The sequence below is a fragment of the Mirounga leonina genome, unplaced genomic scaffold, assembly GCF_011800145.1.
Source record: "Mirounga leonina isolate KUSES-001 unplaced genomic scaffold, KU_Mleo_1.0 Mir_128, whole genome shotgun sequence".
Lineage (NCBI taxonomy): Eukaryota > Metazoa > Chordata > Mammalia > Carnivora > Phocidae > Mirounga > Mirounga leonina.
Window position 1 is genome coordinate 8379011 of NW_023270320.1, and position 10114 is coordinate 8389124.

Below are 10114 nucleotides of genomic sequence, written 5' to 3' on the forward strand. Positions count from 1 at the left end.
ACTAGATTTTGGTGTTATAGAATGCTATACATTTACCAGAATCAGTATAGTAGATAAATTAATGAGAGCAGGTAAATTTTATGTTATGTAAATTATACCTCAATAAAGCTGCTAAAAAACAAAAAACAGACAAACAAACAAGTGATCTGATTGGCTAGTCACACTGATTCAAACCACTCAACCATCATTTGCCAGGTGGTCTCAAAAACTATGCAAAAGAAGGTTTAAGAGTAGAATGAGAATCCTATCCTGATAAGATGATGATACAATGGATCTGAAATCATTAATTTGTTTATTTTAATAATTTGTCATTATTGGCTTTGTGTTTATGCAGATTCTTTCTCTTTTTATTCTTCCTACCTCTTTAATATTCAACACACATTTGTGAGATTGTCTGCCCTTCTTGGTCATGCCATTTAGGGCCTCAGCTCTGAGACACACAATACTTCCAAAACACATGTGGGAAAATCAGTCATGAATATTAAGAGAAAGCACTCAAAGGGCTCTGAAAAAAAGTCAAGCAGTTGGGGTTTTCCTGATTGTATCCAGAATAGAGCTACTCATTTACAGACATGTGTGTGCGTGTGTAAGTACAGCTGCAGAATTAGAGGTAGAATTTTTTAAAATAAAATTTTATTGGACTATAGGAAATATCTACCTCACGGGGAAGGAATAGTTCAAATAATCTTTTCAATTTCCAATTTTGATTAAAGTTCATATCATTGTCTTATGTCCATGTGCAAGTAGCTATTTCATCATGAATAATGCTGACAGTCTTCAAAATTTAGTGGAGGATAGTGAGGTTCTTCTGGAAATAAATGAAAAATTGAAGTTCCTACTGAAGGATATTTTAATTGGAGTTTAAAAGACTACAAACTTTCATTTGGCATTTGAAGTCTACAAACTTCCACTTTTTTCCAAAACTTTCCTTACCAAGAAAACCCTGCATTTCAATTGTTATAAAAAGTATTTCAGAGGCCAGTAATTAAGAAAATTCATTTGGAAGTATAGATAGACAAAGAATATTTGATAACTTATATTTTGATATCCACTTTTCAACTAGATTTTTTTTGGTGGGGGGGGAATGGTGAGAGTTACTTCTGATGCAAAAACACCATTTATTTCCACTGAGGTAATCTGAAAACTGCTGAACTAGTTATCACCAAATTTTCAATGTAATTTGTCGCCAGCACCAGAGCAAAAATGACTGTAGCCTTCACACTCTTAAGGTTGTATATGTGAATGTGTTTAAACGCATAGAATCCTAATAGAATTGTACACTGGTAGATGTAGAAAAGCTTTCATTTGGCAAGTAATTTGATATATGTCAAAACATTCTGATTGAGTGATCCACTCTTTTTTTTTTTTTTTCTTGAGTGATTCACTCTTGAGAATAGGCATATAAGGATCTGGGAATAAAGCTTTCCAAAATTTCAATTATAATCATCCCACTTTCCAAATGCTGATTCTCAAAAATCCACTGACATCATTAGGACCTACCATCCATTGACCTACCACCTCATCACCTCTCATAACCTTCTTTTTCCCTTCATCTATCTAAATTCCATGGTCTTTCTGAGCTACCCTCCCCTCCCTAGCATCACTTGCACCACCCAGAGCTCCCCTTCAGGACAGAAGTATTCATTCACCCAACTGCTGAGACTACTGGCTGTCTTTGGTTCACATCTGAGTTCCCCCCTGCCCCCCAGGAACTGCCTTCTACCAAAAGGAACCAGATTGTCCAAGATTACACCTCTTTCACAGGAGCATCTTACTTTCAATGGCTGGTTGATGTAGGGATGACAAAGGCCCAGCTTTTTTGTCCCAATCAGAGACATCTCTGAAGGGCTTTCCCAGCTCTGTTCTCCCACTGGAATCAACTGAAGACCACACTGGATTTCAACTTCTCCCTCTGCCCGGTCCTATTCCCATTACTCCATGCAGGTTTATCCCCAGATTGCTGCCCTATAAAACACCTGCACACAAATCTCCATCTTGGAGTCTGGGATGGAGACTTAAACAGTTGGAAGTGGAACATGAGAGTAGATCCTAAAGTCAGAATTTGGAATGGGATCATCTGTCTCCAGGTCAGCAATAAGGACTGCATCTCTGGTGGCGGAGGAGTTAGGATAGGTCCTAGTGCATTGCAGCGTCATGATTGTGGTAAACAGAAATGGTATACCCATGGAAGGAATACACTGAGATATGATGTCACAAGCATTTGAGAGATACAGGAAAATACTAATCATACAAACTATAGAATTGGACAGCTGCTACCGGGGGTTGTTAAAATATCATAGAAGGATAGTGAAAGGCCAAGGGTAATTAATCATCAATATAAGGCACATAGTGAAAGTATCCTTGGCAACATGGAAAGAATCTCTCATCTGCTCCAGCTGGAGGGAAAAAAAAGAAAACTGAAGATCAGGCTTAGGACTTCAAATGGTAGTAGAGTGCCACATAGGCTTGAATTCTGCAATCTGAAAATTCTGCTACACCAAGCTTGGGGCCCAGATCGGGAAGTAATGTGACTCTGAGACTTGAGATGGGAATGTATGAGCATTTCCAAATTTCGAATGGCCAGATTTTCCTGAACATTTGGGGGCTGCAGACATGTCCCATTCCTTTCTGTTAAAGTCTAGTGCCCTCCTCTTACCTGAGAGGAGAGAGAATAGTCAGCTTCCAAGCTCACTAAGGTTGTTTGCAGAATTATTTCCTTGCAACTGTAGGACTTAGAGCTTTAGTCAGAAGTTGCCCTCCAGCCCAAGGGGCAGCCCACATTTAGTGACTGGTGGATATGAGGGACCTAAAAGCTCTTTCCTCCCTTTTCTCAATCGAGACATCTTTTAAGAGTCATTCCAGTGTCAGGATCCTGAGGAATCCTGAGGAGCCAGACCAGGGAATAGTTCAGCTCCTCCCTTTCCTCAAATCTGCTTCCCTTCCTCACTTGGAAGTGTCTTTCCCAAAAGGACAAAACCATCTGTATGCAAATGTCAGCTTCAGAGTTTATTTCCCAGGGAACATAGCCTATGACATTTGGATAAACCACACACTGCTCTTCTCACTCCTTGATTACATCCATGAAGTTGATGATGACTAGAGAAAAGCACAAAGCAGTGCTAACCGGTCTCACTCTGCCTTCATGCCCACTGACCTCAAACAGACCCTCAGGGCTGCCCAGAAATTTTATCATCTTTTCTTTGTCCAGTAGCTCTACACTCTTTTAGACTATTTCCTATCTTTCCTTTCTCTTTGCAAATCTGCAACATACCCTCTCCATTCTCACTTTCAGCTGACAATCTTGCTTTTTATATTAATGATGAAATAGAGGCGTTAATGATAGAATCCCCACTACTCCCACCATCTCGTCTTCTCACCTGCCTGCATTTATGCCTGTCACTATTCACACTAGTCCTGCTCCTGCCAAGTGCCACTTCCTACATGAGTAACATTTAATCTATCCCCTTTCCTCAAGGACATTGCTCCAGAAATTCTCACTTCACTGCCATATATAATACTGTTTCACCACTCTATCAGATATTCCCCATCTGCACACAACCATAATGCTATTTTTTTTTTCTCTCAACACCATTTTATCATTCAGTTGCTGCCCAATTTTCTGTTTTTTTAAAGCAAAGTTCCTCAAAATGTTGTTTGTACTCCTTTCTAGATTCATCAGTTCACATTCTTTCTTGAACCCACTACAAGAAGGTTTTAACTTCTCCATTTTGTAGAGAATATTCTTTTGAAGGTCACCAATGACCCAAATCCAACAGACAATTCTTAATCTTCATCTTGTAATGTCAGGAGCTTTTGATACAGTTAAGTACTCTCTCTTCCTTGAAACATTGTATTCACTTGGCTTCCAGGACTCCCTATTGTTCTGGATTTCCTTCCACTCCATTGGACACTCTTAGTCAATTCTGCCAATTTCCCCCTCTTCTTCATAATATCTTACTGTAGGAACAGCCTAAGATTCAGTCCTTTGACCTCTTCTCCTCTTTATTGAGGTTTCCTCCCTCAATAAATTCACCCAGGCTTATGGCCCATAAACCAATATAAAACCTATTGACTATCATATCTATATTTTTTACCCAGAACTTTCCTCTGAACTCCAGACTGATACACCCAACTGCCTTTGCAACATCTAAACTTGAATGCCTAATAGTCATCTCAGACTTAACGTGTCCAAACCTAAAATACTTCACTCCAAAACCTCCTCCTCCAGTCCACCCATCTCAGTAGATGTCTACTCCATCTTTCCATTTTCTCAGTCTAAAAGCACTGGAGTTTTTCTGGAATGCACTCATTCATACACTGACTTAGTCTGCTTGGACTGCTATAAAAAACTACCACAGACTGAGTGGCTTATAAAGAACAGAAATTTATTTCTCACAGTTCTGGAGGCTGGAAATTCCAAGATCAGGCACCAGTAAAAGTAAATTCAGTGTCTGGTGAAAGCCTCCTTCCTGGTTCATAGACAACCCTCTTCTTGCAATGTCCTCACATGATGGAAGAGGCCAGGGAGATTCCAAGTCTCTTTTATAGGGGAGTTAACCCTGTTTATGAGAACTCCACTCTCAGGACCTAATCACCAACCAAAGACCCTACCTCCTAATACTATCACACTGAGGGTTAGGGTTTCAAAATATGAATTTTGTGAAGACATAAATATTTAATCTGTGGCACATACTTATCCAACTTATTAGTAAGTCTGTCAAGTGGTTGTTGGGTTTATGGGTTTTTATTGGACTTTATCCAGAAGCTGACCACTTTTCACCTTCTCCTCTCCTGCCTGCTCCAAGCCAACATAATCTCTCCACTTGATTATTGCAAGAGTCTCCTAATTAATCTCCTTGATCCCACACTCTCACTGTCACTGTCTCGTCTCAATACAACCTCCAGTGCAATCCTGTTGAAACATAAGTTTTAATGTTATTCTTCTTCTCAGTACCTCCCAATGACTCTGTTGCTTCACTCGGTGTAGAAGTCAAAGTCCTTCTAATGGTCTTTTGCCCTATATGTCCTGACACCCCCTTGGCTCTCTAAACTCATTTCAGAGAACTTTCCTCTCTCTTATTTTACTCTAGCCATACTGTCTTCAAATATCCATGCACACCCCCTTCCTGTAGGCCTTTGTAGTTGCTGTTCCCTCAGCCTCTAATGCTTCCCCTCTGCTTTGTCTTTTCTCATTTCCTACAATCTTTATCCAAATGCCACATTTTCAGTGAGACCGTCCCTAACCACATTATCTAAAATCACACACATCCTTTCCTACACACATGTTTTCTATCCCTCTACCCTCCTTTGTCTTATTTTCATAGCACTTTCCACCTCCTAGCATACTATAATTCAGCTACTTCTCTTATCTATTGTCTGTTTCACCTGCCTGAACTCAAGGTTCATAGGGGCAGAAATTTCTTACTGTTTTGTTCAGTATTTATATTCCTAAGGTCCAGAATAGTACATAACACACAATAGATATACAATATTTGTTGAATAAATGAACCAGTAAAGGAATAGATGGATTGATTAATTAATTAAGCTGAACTCTTCTGTATCAGTCAGGGCACCTGTGGAGAGCACATGGAAAATTCAAATAGGGAAGTTTCAGTAAAGTTTAAAGCTCTTATTTTCAAAAGTGTGGACAGGATTGGAGGGGACCAATAAAGATGGTGAAATACCCTGGAGCCAGGAACAATGGTATGGTGTTGTTGTCCCTACACCTAAAGGAGCAAGGAAAGGAGTCAGATGCCAAAATATGGAGAGAGAAACTATAAGACAAAACTGCCTTATGAAGTATAAATTTCAGTAGAGGGATGCCGCCAATCAGAGGTGACCCAGTGGGAAAAGAGCTTGGAAGACAAATACACAGACCACTTCCTTCTTTTGCCCTCATATATCCTGCTGATTCCTCCTATTGGACAGACCCATCTGCAGGTCAGGGGACAAGGAAGCTTACTAACATAGTCCTGCAGAGCCAGCATGCAAGCACAGAGTAGGGTAGGAAAGTATGGACAATGAATCTGGAGAGGAAAATGGCAACTGTCCAAGACATCTGTTTTTACCCTCTATCACTTAAAATAACTTATGGGATGGGCTAGAACAAAAGTATTATTTTGAAATGAGCATACATTTGCTATAGAAGACAAGTTTTATTTATGCCGGAAATTTTGTATCTCTGACTTTCTTTTCTCATTGCCTGTTGATCACTCATTTCTTACCCTTAAAATAAAAGTACTCAATCCTTGCACAGTTTGGCTTTTTCTTTACCTTACATCATTACAGTGCAGACTGTTTTTCCCAAATCAAATACTAACTTTTAAGAGAATGTCTAAAGGCTACATTCTTTGGTCTGTTCTATTTAAGAGACTAGGAAGAAATAGCATTGAAATTTGCTAAAGACATCTTTGGAAATTTTTTGAAATGAGTCTTTAAAAAAAATGGAAGCAAGTAAGATAAAGGAAACTGAAGCAACAGCCTTGCTGTGGAAAGCAAAAACTGAGCCGTGGCTCAAAATAGCATCCATAACTGCTGATGAGAAAAAGGAACATCTGGTAGAAAGAATGCATTTATCAGGTGACATTTTTGAGAAGGTGCCTAAAGCATTTAGGACACCACAACCATACCAATATAATGATATGCCTAAGAAGCTGGAGTAGAAAACAGACAAAATTTTAGCATTACTCATGTTTAGGATAGATATACTATAAGTGATCTTAGCTTTCTCTCCTATGTTGGGACTTTCTACTTGTGAAGGACTTCCCTTGTCTTCATTGTGCCTTTATTTTAAAGAAAAAAGAGAGAGAGACTCACAAAGAAATGGTAATTGGTGACTCAACAAGGAGGTTAGGTAAGAGGAATCAGTCACTGGAAGGACTTTGGCCCAATTCTGGAGGCTCAAATGTAAGTTCTGTAGAACTAAGAGGTGCTGGCATAATACAGAATTGAGTAATAATACTATAAAACTTTCTAATGATTTTGTTCGGAGGCTAATGAATATGGTGGTACTGCCCTTGAGCCCTGATATGCATGCATTTACCATGGAAATGCTCACAGGATTGTTCTGCGTTCCTTTTGAATTTTGTTATTCTACCACATATATCTCTCTTCTTTCTGCTCTGAGCTCTTGGGATTTGTAATGTATTTCTCTTTTCTCTCATTTCTGTCTCACAATTCAAACTTGCTATCTTTTGCCTCCTCTTCTTGTATCTGTGATTCCCTCACTACCATTCTTGGTCAACAAACAACTTGTGCTCTGTGTGATGATTACTATTCATCAATAAATGTTTGCTAATTCCCAATAAATCCCACTGCCAAATCATTTGGTCACTTTTTACTCTTCCGGGGAAATCTTGGCATCTCTGAATCAGTGACCCTGCCATATTGTCCTGTCCCATCTCAGTGAATCTTAACTGTAAATGACAAAGAAATGTACCTTTCTCACTTCTCTTTAGCCTTGACACTCACTCAAAACTCCATTTTCTCCCTCCACATGCAGCCCAGACTCCTGCTTGTAGACATTCAGGCTTTTAATCAGACTTATCCAACTTACTTCAAACCCTGTTCCATCTGTTCAGGCCTAACCCAGCTTACTTTCTCCATCATTATCTACAAAATTGGATAATAATACAAGACTAAATTAGAGCAATTTTGTTTGGGAAGCTCTTAAATTGGATGCTACTGCTTGCACACCCTTATAGACACACATTTGCCTATGGAAATAATAAGTACTATGCCAGAGCTCTGCTCCATTAATAATCATACCTGACCCATCATATCTGCAAAGTAGGTACTGTTCTCTCCATTACACAGATAAAAAATCTTTTTTTTTTTAAGATTTTATTTATTTATTTGACAGAGAGAGACACAGTGAGACAGGGAACACAAGCAGGGGGAGTAGGAGAGGGAGAAGCAGGCTTCCCTCAGAGCAGGAAGCCTGATGTGGGGCTCGATCCCAGGACGCTGGGATCATGACCTGAGCCGAAGGCAGACGATTAATGACTGAGCCACCCAGGCGCCCCACCACAGATAAAAATCTTAAGATTCAAATAAGTTATTGTCCAAGATCGTACTGTTGGTAAGTGGAAGAAATATATAATACAACTACCTGTCTAATGTAGTATTTCTCAACCCTCAGTGTTTGTTGGAATCATCCATATTGGTCTTTCTCAATACTTACTGCACACACAAATCACCTGGGGAATCTGAATAAAATGCAGGTTATGATTTATTAGATCTAGAGTAGGGCCCAAGATTCTGCATTTCTTTTTTTTTTTTTAAAGATTTTATTTATTCATTTGAGACAGAAAGAATGAGAGAGAGAGAGCACATGAGAGGGGGGAGGGTCAGAGGGAGAAGCAGGCTCCCCGCCGAGCAGGGAGCCCGATGCGGGACTTGATCCAGGGACTCCAGGATCACGACCTGAGCCGAAGGCAGTCGCTTAGCCAACTGAGCCACCCAGGCGCCCCAAGATTCTGCATTTCTGACAAAGTCTCAAGTGATGCCAATACTGCGGGTGGTCATGGGACATACCCTGAGTAACAAGGACTTAGAGTGCTTTTAAGAAAATATTTTTGCAAGACCCCACCAAACTCATTCAGTCTTTGAAGAAAAAGGGTCTTGTGGTACATGTACACAATGGAATATTACCCAGCCATAAAAAAGAATGAAATCTTGCATTTGTGACAATATGGATGGACCTAGAGGGAATTATGTTAAGTGAAATAAGTCAGACAGGGACAGATACCATATGACTTCACTTATATGTGGAAGCTAAAACAAACAACAATAACAACAACAAAAAGAGAAGTAGACTCATAAATATGGAGAACAAACTAGCAGTGGCCAGAGAGGAGGGGGCTGTGGGGGTAGGAAAAATAGGTGAAGGGGATTAAGAGGTACAAACTTGCAGTCACAAAATAAATAAGTCACAAAGATGAAAAGTACAGCACAAGGAATATAGTCAATACTATTGTAATAATGTTGTATGATGATAGATGGTGGCTATGCTTACTGTAGTGAGCAGTTGGTAATGTATACAATCATGGAATCACAGTATGTTGTACACCTGAAACTAACATATTATATGTCAATTACACTTCAATTAAAAATAAAAATAAAAATATATATATATATATTAAAAAGATAAGGGGCCAAGCAACTGACTTAGAAAGAGGGATTAATGGATGGGTACATAGATATGTGACAAAGCAAGAATATAACAAATATAAATTTTAGGAGGTGGATATATGGCTTTTAACTCTGACGTTCTATACACTGAAATTTTTTTTTCACAATAAAATATTGGAAAACTGTGTTTGGAAAGAAAACCTTTTGGGGGCTCTGAAACACTTTCTAACCTTCAGTATACACCAATTATACTGTTCTCCTCTAAAATAACCCCATCTGTTATACCTTTACATAATTTTTATTTTATTCCATTTTTTCTGTAAAGTTATTCATACTTGTTTCACTGATAGGGAGAGTTCAAATCTTTGAGATGATTTATTACATTGCAGAACATGAAATTTGGGGTCAGCTAAACTATACCAAGGTTTAAATTATAAATCTACTCTGCCCTTCACATATTAGTATGCAATTTTACCCGAGTTATCTTATTGCTTTTAGCTTTATAATCTGAAATTTGTGATTATGATAATATTAATAATATTATCCTCATAGAACCAACATAGCTATACAACATTAATATATATTAAGGTACTTCTTCTCTATGTAGATTTTTTAAGACACTGAATCCTACATGTAGTATTTGCTGTCCCAAACAGCCATGTTTCACACCACATGGCTTGTTACTGACCTACCACCACCCTCCCCGACACACTCACACACAGGCACAACTGACTGAGCAAGCATTAGACTAGTAACCAGTTAACACTCACTAGTCAGTGACATCTGGCTTGTAATCTGTTCAAAAAGATGCACTAAAACCATAATTATGTCCCTCAAGAATATAAACCAAGAGACTCAGAGAGAGGCAGCAGTTAGTAGTGGGTTCTGACATGGGAAATCATATAAAGACAAGAGCTGGAGATCATCTTCATTTGGGTCAAATTTGTGATTAGTATGTATGTAAAGTTTACTGAAGGAGGAA